This window comes from Salvelinus sp. IW2-2015, linkage group LG20, assembly GCF_002910315.2.
Source record: "Salvelinus sp. IW2-2015 linkage group LG20, ASM291031v2, whole genome shotgun sequence".
Lineage (NCBI taxonomy): Eukaryota > Metazoa > Chordata > Actinopteri > Salmoniformes > Salmonidae > Salvelinus > Salvelinus sp. IW2-2015.
The window spans coordinates 54423101-54437736 of record NC_036860.1 but is presented as its reverse complement, the minus strand read 5'-3'; the positions used below and the strand labels follow the sequence as shown (position 1 = coordinate 54437736).

The window sequence follows — 14636 nt, the reverse complement described above, 5'->3', positions numbered from 1 at the left end:
TCATCTACAATAGGCTCTGAAAATAGTGATTGCAATCTAGCAAACTTTTGGATGTCGTATCTAGTTCAACAACTAGTGCATGTGCTTTGGATGAAAGTTCATGATTTTAACCTGAGGGATGAAGTTTTCTCCATATGATAGACTGTTGCTAGACTGGGCAAAGGTCTGTAGTTACTAAGGGCAATTCCTGTTCATGCTATGTCTTGATTGGACAATAGGGTATCAACCAGCCATTAAGGAGCAAATCAGATTTCAGAACACCCATCATATGGACAGGAAGGGATGTAGGTGTCTTCTACAATGACAAGTGCTACTTGCTGTGATAGGGACATCATGCCGAGTTCAAATTAACTGGGAACTTGGAAATCTCTGACTTCCGACTTCAGTATGCTCAAGACAACTGGGAACTCTCAGAAAAACTTGCTCCAACAGGGAAAAATCGTTTGGAACGTTCGTCTAACTCAGAATTCCGACTCAGGAACTCAGCCTCTTTCAAGAGCTCTGACTTTCCGACCTGAAGATCACTGACGTCTTGATTTGACATTGTATTTTTCAGAGTTCACAGTTGTCTTGAACACACCATCAGATCTTATATTACAGGGATACCTCAATACCTCATGAATAACATGCTRGGAATTCAAATGATCTGGAGAGAGTTGGTGAAAGGAGGACTTTGTTCGCTGAATTTTCCTAGGCAGCCATTGGAAAAGCATCTTGCACAACTTTTTGCTTTTAACCTTGGACTTGGTCATGGTCTTAGTGATGGCGTTCGTCAGCAGGGTGCTGTTGTGGGGCAGGGAGGGAGGAGTGTTGTTGTCAGCCCTCTGAGGATACAAAACCTCCAAGAAACGTCTCTCTTGCTGCCTGAAGTCATACTCCACACTGCAGGGATAGAGAAATAGAGCAAGAGAGGGTGAAAAAGGAGGAAAGCAAAAACAGGAGGAAAGAGTCCGCCGATCTGACCATGCTTCCTGTGTCTCACCTATATACGATACAAGCAGTCTTCTGACAGGTGGAGCACTCCCGGACGTCCTGGCCTGTCCTGTAGCATCGCAGACTGAAACAAAGAGCAGGAGATGGTAACTAGAACACAAGAGGCTTCTCTCTAATTCCTTCCCTCTTCTCTGTAATGTCAGCCGTTCACTTTCTCTACTCACTCCTTCTACTTCCCTTTCTATTTCTTCCCTTTCTCACGTTGGCTTTCTCTTTCTCTTCCCCTCTATCTCTTACCCCTTGTTGAGAGCATGGCTCATCTCAAGGTCTTGGATAATGTTGAGAAGTGTAGTGATCCTGTCCTGGTTGGCTGCCAGGCTGGCCTCCACACACTGCAGCCTCCTCTGGAGAGGGGCTGGCCTGCTGCACTGTGGGGAGGGGGGCAGCAGCAGCAGGTCTGTATCAGCCGGGTGGGAGTGAGCCAGCCTAGGGTCGTCTCGGGAGGGTTGTGGGATGGTACTTGACAACAAAAATACTGGATGAATCATCTGGTGTGTCTGATTGGGATGGGTGGGGGTGTAGGATGCTAGGTGTGCCATGCGTGATGGTGGCAAAAGGGGGTTGTACTTGGGGTTTATGGCTTTGTGTGTGAGGAGCTCAGTGATTGTGTATGGACGGGCCTGTGGTATGAGTCGGTGTGTGGGGCTTGTGCGTTTGTGTGGGGTTGGTGTGGAACGGAAGTCTGTGTTTATGTGGGTTGGTGTTTCGGTGATGGGTTTGACATGTGCAGTAGTGTTTGTCTGTGATGCAATGAGGGGCTTAGGATCTGTTTGTGTCTGTGGTGTGCTGGAAGGTGGAGCATAATTTGTGTATATCTGCCTGTCAAGGCTGAATCTAAATGTGGTATTTGCATGTGTATGTAACACGCTGGAGGGAATGTGCTCTTTGTGACACTCAGATCCRGGTTTTAGGTTTGTGAAAAGGTCTCCCTGATGTTGTGTGACAATGTGTCCCTGCTGTTCCCATTCTTTGTTTATCTGTATTTCAGTGATGTGTTTTGGAAGGTTAGTGACCTGTGATGCATTGAATATTCCAGAGTGTCTTTCCTGATGTGTCTGTGATACGATGACAGGAGTACAGTGTCTACTTTTKTTAGACAGAGACAATACTTTGGCATATACATTTGCATGCATTATTGGATCAACAACAAATCTGTTATGAGAGCTGGTGTGAAGGGCAGCGGTTTGTTCAATATGTGTATTTATAAATGTGCTGTTATTCTGTGTGTTAGTGGTTGATCTGTTTGATGGGTCAGGTGGTTTATTGTTGTGTGTCTGTGTCATGATCAGTGGTCTACAGATCGTCAGTGACGTGGATGAGGACTGATGCTGCGTAGTTGTGTATAAGGCATTTGAAGAGAGAGAGGATATAGTTGTATGTGATGCGTTATCAACGTTAGGGGGTGTTATGGGGGATGCATTAGTTGAGTCAGGGGAACTAGGTGTGTGTGATGTGTTTGACAGGTTAAGGGTATGGAACAAAGGTTTTGTGGGTGTATTTGTGTGTGATGGGTTATAATAGCTTGTGGGAGTAGTTGTGTGTGAGGGGTTATAATAGCTTGTGGGAGTAGTTGTGTGTGATGGGTTATAATAGNTTGTGTGTGATGGGTTATAATAGCTTGTGGGAGTAGTTGTGTGTGAGGGGTTATAATAGCTTGTGGGAGTAGTTGTGTGTGATGGGTTATAATAGCTTGTGGGAGTGGTTGTGTGTGATGGGTTGTAAGGGTAAGAGAGAGGGGCTTTGCATGGTGTGTTTGCTGCTTTTAGAGTTGTAGCTATGTGTAATGTGTTAGCGAGGCTAGAGAGTGTTGTTCTATGTATCGTTTTAGTAGCACTGTTTAGGAGTGTTGTGGTTGTCGTCGGTGTGCTTTCAGGGGTGGGAGGTGTAGCTGTGTGTGTGTTAGCAGGGTAAGGGGATGCACTTCTATGTAATGTTGTAGCAGTGTTAGACTGTGTTGTTGTGTTTTCAGGCTTAGGGGCTGTAATAACATGGGATGGATTAACATGGTTTGGAGGAAAGGTTCTGTATGGTGTGTTTGGAGGGTACGGGTGAGTAGATGTACATGATGTGTTTGATGGGTTGGGCTGTGTATTTGGGTGTGTGGGTGTCTTTGGATGTTTACGGTGTGTGCGTGGCGTGTTTGCCCTGGTGGCTATTGCGATCTGAGGATACATTTTGAGTATTTTYGGTCGAGGAATCTTACTCCAGTGAGATGGGGTCTCAAAGGTGTTGGCATCTGCACGCCTGGGTTCAATAGTTGCCTTAGTGACTGTTATAGATTTTGTGTGTAAGATGGTTCTTTGGCAGGTTGGCTTGTCTGAGTGTGTATGTGAAGGTGTAACTAGGGTTTCTACTGGGGCTCTGATAGAGGTATGCAGGGGGTATGTATGATGTGAGGTATAACCATTAGTCTGTTTCAGATCTTTGGTTTTCCATGCAGGCGCTGGGTTTGCAGGCAGGTTGGGCTTCCTGTCTTTATTGTTGTGAATAGGGGGGTTACAGCGGGGGTGGGTGGATTGAGATTCTGTTTGTGTCAGCTGTCTTTGTAACAGATCCCTGTCTGCAAGCCTCGGAGTGGAGCATGTAGAGTTCCTTTCTTTCTCAGTATGTGAAGGGAGAAGGTGGTTTCTGTCTGTGAGTGAAATAGGTGTTTTCATGGCTGTTGTTCCTTCAGGGCATGCAGAGGAAGGGCTCTTAACTTCCAGACTGGCATCTCCATCTCCAGCTCCAGGTACCACAGTCTGTCTCTGTCCACAGTGTCTGCACATTTGCTGGAGCATCCAGAGAGGTGGGGGAGCAGGTGGTTGTTTTGCATTCCCACAATATGAATGTGCCACAGAATGTTCTTTAGGTTTTGATTGGTCCCTTCCTCGAGAGGACATGGTCGAGACAGGCTCCGCCTCATCACTGCCATCAATACAAATCCCTCCTATAGCCTCCGAGTCAACGATGCTGCCATTTGTGTAGCGCAAGTCCCGCCTCCCTTTGATCTTGCCGTTCCCCACGCCCCCTAATAGGTGTGGGTTAGTCTTGATTGCTCGGGCATAGCAATAAGTCCCACTTTTCCATTGGTTGAAGACCAAATTCTCTGTAAGCTCACTGGAAATCTCTTCAAATGTCACACCCTTTTTGGTCTTGGAATCTAAACTCCTTTGTTTTGAAAGAACACCTCTTTGTCTGACACTCTTAGTCCGTCTGATTCCGTCCTCTTCCTTTGCCTCTTTTGGGATGTAGCCATTGCATGTAGGAGTAATGCTTCTTTCTGATTGACTGGGGAATGTGCCTGTTAGTTTTGTCCTGTGCAGGATGGGTGGAGCTCTCACGCCGGGTGAAGTCTGCACTCCGATGCTGCACTGGGGACCCCATGTCAGTGGCAGCACTCCCCCAGCCCTCTCCCCCCCTGCTGTACTCCAACCACGCACCCCCACCAGGGCAGGAACTCCCAGTACTGGCACAGGAGTGGTCAGGTCAGCCGCCCGTCTCCCCATCACCTGGCCGACTGACTCAGTTGCCTGAAAACCCAGGAGAGCTTGTGTCCACCATCACCATCACATCTATGGGAAAGTCAAGGTTAGTTTACTGTAAAGAGCACATTAGGATGTCTCATTTTGATAAGGCACTGTGAAAGGAATCTGTACCAGGGCAGAACAATTGGATTCCAACAAAGTACAAATCAAGGACACTGCCAGAGCTGCCCATACGCATCAGAAATAGAGGACAAGCAAAGGTCTAAAGCCTTGATAGCAAATTGGAGATAGTCATGAATAATGGACCTTTTCTCATCTACCACAAGCTAGAACAAACATGAAAGAATTTAGAAGGATAAATCCTACACTGACAATGTGAGAGATAAACCCTACACTGAACAATGTGAGAGATAAACCCTACACTGACAATGTGAGAGATAAACCCTACACTGACAATGTGAGAGATAAACCCTACACTGACAATGTGAGACAATATTATGTCAGAAAATGTAGAAGAGGTTGTTTTAGTATTGTGAGCTGGATTACAGTACCCTCATAACACCAAGGTGTCACAGAGCAGGACAGGGGGGTGCATGACAGTCAAGAAACACAGTCTTTGGAGTCCTTCCTTTGACCCTTGCTTAATTTTAGTCAAAGGAAAACCTTACTGGATTCAGCACATTATATTCAGAACATAAAAGCATGGTCTGCCCAGGTTCTGTTTCCTTCAGAGGTCATATTTCACAGAGATCATCTAGTCACAGCATGACTCCTGTGGTGACCTCTCTCTCTGTCTCCCTCATGGGCATCCTCTCACACCGTCCTGTCCCCACCTTGGGCGGGGGGATAATGTATGAATTTATGCTAACGACTTATTAAAGCCTGACAAGGGGAAATGAATCAGTGACTGTGTGTGCATTTAACTGACGCAGTAAATGCCAGAGTAGCCGAGTGTGTATGTGTGTCTTTATTTGACTGATGCATGCAACTATAGTTTGTGGCCAAAGCAAGGACAATTGTGTGTGTGTGTGTGTGTGTGCGAGTTTAGTGTGTATAAGAGGCAGTGTGTGTGCCTAAAACAATGTGTGAGTTTGCATTTGCTGATACAGTAAAATACCTCAAGATAGCTGTGTGTGTGTGTGACTGAGTGTGTGCATGCAAAAAAAAAAATTGTCCCACAGCCCACCCTCACCCCCCAGGCTTCATGCAGCGCTGTCAGAATTGCAGGCAGATCATCTAATCAGTTGTGCCTGCAGGCACCACTCTTTAACTGTCACATTGTAGATGTCAGTTGGTTGTAGTCCCAACTGACCCCATTTGATGTCACTACGGAACATTCCGTGACAAATGCCTTAGCCCCTCCTCATACACAGTTGATCAATCTGCCAATAATTCCCTTTCTGACACTGTAAAAGAGGGGTAAACAGTGTCCTCTCATCATCACTATATAAAGGCTAGCGGATTTATATCCAGGACAGAGCAATGACGAACCTGTCCCCTGCCTTCACAGTCAATCTTGACCAGGTCACTAAGCATGTTCAGGTGACTTACCATTTGTCAGCGTTTGTCAAACCTTGGGTTGAGCTGTGGCACGTTTCACTTTGTCCTTTCGGTGTTCTGGGTCCAGACATGGGGGTCCACCTCTCCACCTGGCCTCCTCTCCACCTTGCCCCCCTCCTCTGTACTCCTCTGCTCAAAGTCTTTGAGGAGGGGGGCACTGAATGACTCTTTTTTTGATGAGGTTGAACTCCTTCTCCCTTTCAGTCCCTCCGTGGCACCCACAAACTCACATGAGCATACACTATGCAGTCTAACAGTGGTGCAAAGCCATATTCCCTTCTGGTAAGTATTCCAAAAGCTCTGAGTCACCACTAATCTGGCTCCCTCAGACTAGACATGTAGTCCAGCTGCGTTCTCTGTTTATTCCCTCTCTCCTCCTCTTATTTTGGTCCCTCTCTTCCTTCCTACCTCCCTGTTCACATCATAACACAATGATGCACTGCCCTACGTTCAGCACTCTGTCCAACTATCCCTCTCCCTTCCTCTCTTCCTCCCTCTCTCTCTCTCGCTTTCTCTTTCTCTCTCACTATTCCCTTTCTCATGCGCACACACAGAACTATGGCTGGGTGACTGGCATCCGAAATTCATCTGAGGGGAAGGAGAGAGAAAGAGAGTGAGACAGAAGGAAGTGACTAAAATCACAAGGGAAGGGACTGGGTGAAAAGTACCACCAGACTTGAAAAACAAGATAAGGCAAATTGCTGCAGGGTATCACACCAGCAGAGAAGACATGATATTTTACCCTGTGTCTCTCAACACATCATGTGGGTGATGGGGTGACAGCAGTTTCTGCATTGTACACTTTTTAGTTCATTTTGTGATACAAGAAAGAAAAATACATTTTTTGCTAATTTTAAACTGTGTTTTTTTCTAATATTCTGATGACTTGTCCTGCTTATGATGATATTGTAGCGATCCTTGCTATATGAACCACTTTACAATTTCCACCATAGGGTTAATCCGGTTGGCGCGATACGTATGGTTTTTGCCTTTTCATGCCAGCGACCCGGATTCACTTCCCTGCCCCACCATTCGCTACAATAGTCTGGAGCTAATATTTCTGCCATGGACTGTGTATGTCCATAGTACGTTGTGACACAATCTAACTACAGTACCCGCTACACATATTTAATACTCTCTCAGAATATAACATATTTGACAGAATTATTAACAACACAATTCATATAAAGCAACAGTGAAATCCAATATTCAACTTCACAAACAAATGTTCTCACTATGCGGGGAATCAGGATTATACTGTATAACTGAAATAGTATTTGACAATCAGATTATTATTTTTTACAGCGCAATCACCATGATCAATGTACAGTGTAATGGCACATGGTTTAACTCTGAGGTAATTGCAGCTTTATATCCATGTCTTATCATTGTTATTACCCCTATTCTGAGTTSTTAGTGCAGGCAGTGATTGTTTTATTGGGTATTGCTGCCATCTACTGTTTCAAAATATACGGTACCATCCCTCTGAACAACTCCACAAACACATGCTTATGATACGAAGTTATTTCAATATGTTTACATTTTATATATCCAGGAAACCCCAGATGTTGACCAAAATAATATTGAATCACAAAGGTATCACGTTGTATAGTTGTCAATCTTGCATTTATTAGTGAGAGTAAATTACACTGGTCATATTCGAGTGGTATCCCCAGCATCAATACACTTTAGTGAAGCTTCTCATCACAACATGGTGTTCATTTCACATTGGGAAGAGAAGGAAGCCATTGAAGATAGTACGGTTATTTGAAACATCATAAGCCCTCTCACTGGTTTTCATGTATACCACATCACCCTCCTCCAGATGTAGCACAGCTGCATTAGACACAAACCTTTTTATGCCCACCGCTATTGATTTCATCAACATACAATACTGACTTTTTTATACTGACATTTTTATAAAGCAAAGCACCCATCCAGTTTGTACCAATACCACAAAGGGTAAATCTGAAGTAGTAGACCCCTCTCACTGGCGCAGAGAAGATATCTGTATCAGAGGGAATTAAAGGAGAGAGATCATTCCTAACATAGAGATGAGCTCCAGTTTAGTGTTTTATTAATCAGATAACTGTGTGCTTCAGTACACATTCTTGTGAAGACATTACTATACCTGTAATTGGGTGGTAGTGGTTGCTGATGTTTGAATACAGTACCTTGCAAAAGTATTCATCACCCTTGGCGTTTTTCGTATTTTGTTGCATTACAACTTGTAATTTAAATGGATTTTTATTTGGATTTCATGTAATGGACATAMACAAAATAGTATTTTCAAGAAATTCACAAAATAAATAAATGGAAAAGTGGTGCGTGCATATGTACTCACCCCTTTTGCTATGAAGCCCCTAAATGAGATCTGGTGCAACCAATGACCTTCAGAAGTCACATAATTAGTTAAATAAAGTCCACCTGTGTGAAATCTTAGTGTCACATGATCTGTCACATGATCTCCATATATGTACACCTGTTCTGAAAGGCCCCAGAGTCTGCAACACCCCTAAGCAAGGGGCACCACCAAGCAAGCGGCACCATGAAGACCAAGGAGCTCTCCAAACAGGTCAGGGACAAAGTTGTGGAGAAGTACAGATCAGGGTTGAGTTATTTAAAAAATAACAGAAACTTTGAACATCCCACGGAGCACCATTAAATCCATTATTAAAAATTGGAAAGAATATGGCACCATAACAAACCATTGCTTAAAGAAAAAAATAAGCATACACGTTTGGTGTTCGCCAAAACGGCAGCATCATGCTGTGGGGATGTTATTCATCTGCAGGGACTGGGAAATTTGTCAGAATTGAAGGAATGATTGATGGCGCTACCTGTTTCAGTCTTCCAGAGATTTGAGACTGGGATGGAGGTTCACCTTACAGCAGGACAATGACCCCAGCATACTGCTAAAGCAACACTTGAATGGTTTAAGGGGAAACATTTAAATGTCTTGGAATGGCATAGTCAAAGCCCAAACCTCAATCCAATTGAGAATCTGTGTTATGACAGAAAGATTGCTGTACTCAGTGGAACCAGTCCAACTTGAAGGAGCTGGAACAGTTTTGCCTTGAAGAATGGCCAAAAATCAGAGTGGCTAGATGTGCCAAGCTTATAGAGACATACATACCCCAAGAGTCTTGCAGCTGTAATTGCTGCAAAAGGTGGCTCTACAAAGTATTGACTTATGCACGCTCAAGTTTTCCGTTTCTTGTCTTATTTCATGTTTGTTTCACAATAAAAAATATTTTGCATATTCAAAGTGGTAGGCATGTTGTGTAAATCAAATGATACAAACCCCCCCAAAAAATCTATTTTAATTCCAGATTGTAAGACAACAAAATAGGAAAAATGCCAAGGGAGTGAATACTTTCACAAGCCACTGTATGTTTTTGTAGACCATGGTGGTTCCACTGTTGAAGGGTCCCAATTCTCCACTGATTCCCAGTGAGGCAGAGAATGCTACATTTGGTCTGTCTGTGAATAAAGAATCAAAAGAAATTGACAATATACAGTAAGTAACATGAGGCAACATACAGTGCATTCGGAATGTATTCAGACCCCTTGACTATTCCACATTTTGTTACGTTGCACCCTTATTCTACAACCGATTAAATTGTCCCCCCCCATCAATCTACACACAATAACCCATAATGACAAAGCAAAAACAGGTTGTTAGAAATGTTTGCAAATTTATAAAGATTAAAAAGCTGAAATAGCACATTTACATAAGTATTCAGACTTTTTACTCAGTACTTTGTAGAAGAACCAATGGCAGCGATTACAGCCTTGAGTCTTGGGTATGATGCTACAAGCTTGGCACACCTGTATTTGGGGAGTTTCTCCCATTCTTCTCTGCAGATCCTCACAAGCTCTGTCAGGTTGGACGGGGAGCGTCGCTGCACAGCTATTTTCAGATCTCTGCAGAGATGTTCGATTGGGTTCAAGTCCGGGCTCTGGCTGGGTCTCCCAGTCCCTGCCGCTGAAAAACATCCCCACAGCATGATGCTGCCACCACCATGCTTCACCATAGGGATGGTGCCAGGTTTCCTCCAGACGTGATGCTCAGGCCAAGAAGTTCAATCTTAGTTTCATCAGACCAGAGAATCTTGTTTCTTATGGTCTGAGAGTCCTTTAGATGCCTTTTGGCAAACTCCAAATGGACTGTCATGTGCCTTTTATTGAGGAGTGGCTTCTGTCAGGCCACTCTACCATAAAGCCTGATTGTTGGAGTACTGCAGAGATGGTTGTCCTTCTGAAAGGTTATCCAATCTCCACAGAGGAACTCTGGAGCTCAGTTTAGCCAGGCGGCCAGCTCTAGGAAGAGTCTTGGTGGTTCCGAGCTTCTTCCATTTAAGAATGATTGAGGCCACTGTGTTCTTTTGGACCTTCAATGCTGCAGAAACGTTTTGGTACCCTTCCTCCGATCTGTGCCKCGACACAGTCCTGTCTCAGAGCTTTATGGACAATTCCTTTGACCTCATGGCTTGGTTTTTGCTCTGGCATGCACAGTCAACTGTGGGACCTTATATCACAGGTGGACTCCAATCAAGTTGTAGAAACATCTCAAGGATGATCAATGGGAACAGGATGCATCTGAGTTCAATTTCGAGTCTCATAACAAAGGGTCTGAACATTTCTAAAGACCTGTTTTCGCTTTGTCATTGTGGGTTATTTTGTGTAGATTGATGAGGAAAAAATGTTTTTCATCCATTTCAGAATAAGGCTGTAACGTAACAAAATTTGGAAAAAGTCAAGGGGTCTGAACACTTTCCGAATGCACTGTATATCTGTTATTACAATGCACATTCCTTGTTTTGTATTTCATGATGATTTTGTGGTAATAGCTTCCACCAGGGTAGAGTAAGACTTTCATTAAGTTTCACTTTAGCACAGACCTATTCAGTTATAACCGTGAAGGACTGTGACCTGTCATGGAACACCATCTCCAAAAAGGCAGGTGTAGTCTTGTGGAAGCCATAAGTTCCACATATGAATAAAGAGGACTAAGTAAGTCAGTAGGTTTTCAGTTATACAGTACCAGTCAAAAGTTTGGACACACCTACTCATTCAAGGGTTTTTCTTTTATTTTGACTATTTTCTACATTGTAGAATATTAGTGAAGACATCAAAACTATGAAATAACAGATAAGGAATCATGTAGTAACAAAAAAAGTGTTAAACAAATCAAAATATGTTTTATATTTGAGAGTCTTCAAAGTAGCCACCCTTTGCCATGATGACAGCTTTGTGCACTCTCACTCTCAACCGGATTTACCTGGAATACTTTTCCAACAGTCTTGAAGGATTTCCCACATATGCTGAGCACTTTTTTGGTTACAACATGATTCAATATCTATTATTTTATAGTTTTGATGTCTTCACTATTATTCTACAATGTAAAAAAATAGTAAAAAAGAAAGAAAAACCCAGGAATGAGTAGGTGTGTCCAAACTTTTGACTGGTACTGTACATGCTTTCCTAATTCCTAGTTGCTCGTTATACAGGTGTGTAATCGCACTGACATGCAGATAATGCGATTTAGAAATCATCCTAACATTAAAATAAAATAATATTTGTAACAAGTAATGGACCTAACCTTCTTAGTATCCCAAATGATGCAAATAACTGTTGATAATGTTCTGAATGTATTGTGGTTTTGGGGATGAGCCGCATCTTTTTTATTTTTTACATGAGTTGCCCTTTTTCAGATAGTCCACTTTCTTCTCAATAGCTATCAACCTGGCCTCCACAGCAGATATATATGTTGATTGTGCTGAAATGAATGACATTACTGTCTGAGTATAGAAAATTGCCATGGGATAGGCTAAGAAGAATAGTCATCAGTAGCCTAATTCAGCTTCTTTCTTTCTCTTTTGATCTTCCACCTGGCTCTCACTGCTTCTCAAGCCTAGCCTCCATGGCTGAGAGTAAACAGACATTGCAAGAATATCTTGAGGTTATGTTGACAAAGAAACGCATGGTCCCAAAATCATAATACAAGCATCATCACAAAATCATACACGTCTGGAAAGTGTTACTGTATTATTTATTTGTACCTGCTGTCATGCCCTGACCTTAGAGATCCTTTTTATGTCTCTATTTTGGTTTGGTCAGGGCGTGAGTTGGGGTGGCCATTCTATGTTTTGTGTTCTATGTTTTCTATTTCTGTGTGTTTGGCCGGGTGTGGTTCTCAATCAGAGGCAGCTGTCTATCGTTGTCAATGATTGAGAACCATACTTTTCCCACCTGTGTTTGTGGGTAGTTGTTTTCTGTTTTGTGTTGCTGCACCTAATAGGACTGTTTCGTTTTCGTTCATTCTCTTTGTTATTTTGTTTAGTGTTCTGTTTAAATAAAAATAACATGAACACTTACCACGCTGCGCTTTGGTCCACACCTAATTCAACAGACGATCGTTACACCTGCTTTGTCTTTCTCCAGCTTCTCTAAGTAACCCTCCGTGGCTCTTATTTTGGTCTCGATCACTATAAGATACATAAATGAAAACGAATAATAAAAGAACAACACCAACTTCATAAATAGAATAAGAATAAAATGTGAGGTTGGGTTGAATATTCATGCAAGAGCACCCGACAATCAKTTTTCCCTACGCAGTTCCTCTAATATACCGTCACTGGCACTGAGTCTGGTCTTCAGGGCCAAGGCAACAGATATGCTATCGTTGTGAATTGATGTGATCATTGATTTAGGAATTGTTCATCAAAGTGATCTTCATATTTTACCTGCATCGCTAGTCCTCAGTTCTACCACTCACCTCTCAGTGTTTTGTCTCCTAGAGATGAATGTACTTTTGTGCGAAAAGTGCAAATCAATCCCAGAACAACAGCAAAGGCCCTTGTGAAGATGCTAGAGGAAACATGTACAAAAGTACTCTATCCACAGTAAAACGAGTCCTATATAGACATAACCTTAAAGGAAGCTCAGCAAGGAAGGAGCCTCTGCTCCAAAACCTCAATAAAAAAGCCAGACTACGGTTTGCAACTGCACACACAAAGATCATACTTTTTGGAGAAATGTTCTCTGGTCTGATGAAACAAAAATAGAACTGTTTGGCCATAATGACCATTGTTATGTTTGGAGAAAAAGGGGGAGGCTTGCAAGCTGAAGAACACCATCCCAACCGTGAAGCACGGGGGTGCCACCATCTTGTTGTGGGCGTGCTTTGCTGCAGGGGGGACTGGTGCACTTCACAAAATAGATGGCATCATGAAGGAGGGAAATATTGTGGATATATTGAAGCAAAATCTCAAGACATCAGTCAGGAATTTCAAGCTTGGTCGCAAACGTGTCTTCCAAATGGATAATGACCCCAAGCATACTTCCAAAGTTGTGGCAAAATGGCTTAAGGACAACAAAGTCAAGGTATTGGAGTGGCCATCACAAAGCCCTGACCTCAATCCTATAGAAAATTTGTGGGCAGAACTGGAAAAGTGTGTGCGAGCAAGGAGGCCTACAAACCTGACTCAGTTACACCAGCTCTGTCAGGAGGAATGGGCCAAAATTCACCCAACTTATTGTGGGAAGCTTGTGGAAGGCTACCTGAAACGTTTGACCCAAGTTAACCAATTTAAAGGCAATGCTACCAAATACTAATTAAGTGTATGTAAACTTCTGACCCACTGGGAATGTGATGAAAGAAAAAAAGCTGAAATAAATAATTCTCTCTACTATTATTCTGACATTTCACATTCTTAAAATAAAGGGGTGATCCTAACGCACCTAAGACAGCTCCACTCTCTGATCCATCACAATTTTTCTCAGTTCTTTCAGCTCATTCCATATCTTAAACTGGTTGGTTGTCTGTTTTTCAATAGAGGTATCAACTTCATTTCTTCCAATCTGACCACTCTCAACCGGACTCTGTCCTTCTTTATTGATACCCAGCTGAGGGATGTAATTCTCCCTGACCTCCTCACCATCTTTCTGTCCCTGTGTCCCACACAGACAAACAAGTAACTCCAGAGATACTAAAACAGCCCTCATCATCATTACACTGTATTATACAACCCGGTAGTGAAGTGTCTTTCCGGATCCTGAACACCCTCTTTATACATGTCTAGATTAGTTGATATTATGTAACCGTCATCTTTGTTCTCTAGTAAACAACAAGTTCAAAACCTAATGATTAAATATGGAATCCATCTCAAGACATCATTACTCATTCTCATTATCTTTGAATAATTTACACACTGATGTCTGGAAATGTTTGAAACTTTCCCAAAGTGTTGTGGGAGAGAATCAACCTGTGGAATATGTCAAGGTCTGGTGTTGTATTTTTGCCACGTGTCTCTGCCATGAGTAGCTRCTTTTAGAGTAGCTACAGTCTGTAAGGGCACATACTGTAATACAAAGAGAAGAGTGACTATTGAAAAATAACAGTTTTACCTCTTTCTACAAAACAAATGACCCCATTCTCATTACTCTGTAGCTCTCTTATTCTCATGTTTTCCCTGTATTTCCCTCTGCAAACCTGTTCCACAACTGTACAATAGAAGGCAGTATTGCCCCACAAATGTAACTGTCATAAAAAAATAAAAAAAGTTTAACTAGGCATGTCAGTTAAGAACAAATTCTTATTTACAATGATGT

At 42.7% G+C, this 14636-nt stretch overlaps 1 long non-coding RNA gene across 1 annotated transcript; it reads right to left on the bottom strand.

Annotated features, from left to right (window-relative positions):
• Positions 1–237: 237 nt before the first annotated feature.
• Positions 238–6321, bottom strand: LOC111980316 (uncharacterized). Its single transcript, XR_011481779.1, has 3 exons — positions 6012–6321; positions 983–1057; positions 238–882 (listed from the first exon to the last, which is right to left on the bottom strand). It is a non-coding gene; the product is annotated as an uncharacterized lncRNA (long non-coding RNA).
• Positions 6322–14636: the final 8315 nt, after the last annotated feature.